The sequence below is a fragment of the Pteropus alecto genome, unplaced genomic scaffold (genome assembly GCF_000325575.1).
Source record: "Pteropus alecto unplaced genomic scaffold, ASM32557v1 scaffold398, whole genome shotgun sequence".
Lineage (NCBI taxonomy): Eukaryota > Metazoa > Chordata > Mammalia > Chiroptera > Pteropodidae > Pteropus > Pteropus alecto.
Window position 1 is genome coordinate 519006 of NW_006442497.1, and position 1635 is coordinate 520640.

Sequence of the window (1635 nt, forward strand, 5' to 3'; positions counted from 1 at the left end):
CCAACCACTACTCTTCACCTCTCTGTTCTTCCCTTAACTCAGGCCACCATCATCTTGCACCTGGATTGCTACTGCAACCTCTTCATTGGCCTCCCATCCCTATCTAGTCTTATCACCCCACCCCCTCTGGCAGCCAGAGCAGTCTTTCAGAAAAACACAGGTAACGAATCAGCTTCTGCCTAGGAATCTTACATAGCTCACCAGTACCCTGGGAATAGGTCTAGTCAAACCCTCCATGACCTCAGTCCTAACCACCTGCCTGTCTAACTCCTTTCAGGACTTGGTTCAATGTCCATCTGCCAGGAACTCTTCCCTCTCATCTTGCTGCCCAGTGTAGGTTAGCAGCCCCTCCTAGGGCTTCGTTATGAGTATCTGCTTACCTGCTTGTTCCACTTCTGGACTGGGAGCTCCTTAAAGCCAGGGATTGTGCCTGATTCATCCAGCACATAGCCTGACACATTGTGTAGGTGCTCAAAAAGTGTTTGTCGAATGACTAACTAATTGGATATGGTAATTAGGGAGTTGGATATGTGGGGTTGGAGTTCAGGAAAGAGGGCTGGGCCAGCAAGACAGTTTTGGAAGTTGTCAGAAAGGACCCATAGTTGTAACAGAACACTCACTTTTTTTTTCCCTTCTTTAATTCTCCGCCCCCTCCCCCCCACACACTACCCCCTCTGACCTATGGATGTTGCTGTTTCCCCTTAAGAACTGGATCTCTGAAGGAAAGGTGTCTCCTCTCACACGCTCGCAGCATGCACTGGAGGCCTGGCACCCCCAGCGCACCCCAGGGGCCTGGCGCACCTGGGGCCTGGCACACCCGGGGTATGGTCCGTGGTTCCACCTGGGGGGTGAACCCAGACCCTTCTGCGTATAAAGCAGACGTGCTAACCACTACATCAGGCCCTTCTGCATATAAAGCAGACGTGCTAACCACTACACTATGGAGCCACCCCCCCAAAATGCTCACTTTTAAGGGGGAAAGATTTCTGTAACAGGTAGGATCAGTTTTGACTTAGGTAACAGAAATTCCACTTAAGAGCCTCAGAGAAGACAGTCCTGGGCTGGTATGTTAGCTGCGCTCCACAAAGACCTCCCAAATGTGGCTCTTTCCACTTACTGCTCCAGCAACCTCTGGGTATGACACTTGTTCTCATGGTTCAGGGTGGCAGCTCATCACATATGAGCTCCAGCTATCACATATGCATTCCAAGCGGTGGAATGAAGACACAGATGAAAACAAAGGATCTACACCAGCTCTTTTTTAATGAAAGTTCCCAGAAGGTCTCACATGACACTTTCACATACATCCCATTAGCTAAAACTTAGTCACATGACCAGACCCAGCTGCAAGAGGAGGCTGGGATTGCAGCTTTTATTCTAGGCAGCCACATACCCAGCCAAGAACCAAAGATTATATCACTGCAGAGAGAATGGGTATCTAGCTGACTCCACCATTGAAAGAGAGGATAGAGCACTACTATGTGCCAAACTCTGTGCTAGGCACTTTCATATCTTACTCCAATCTGAGTAAAGGCTATTATTATCCCTGACTCAAAGAGGAGTCTTGGAGAGTTAAGCAACTTGTCCAAGGACACACAGTGACTTGTGGCAGAGCTTCAGTGAAAGCCTGTCTTT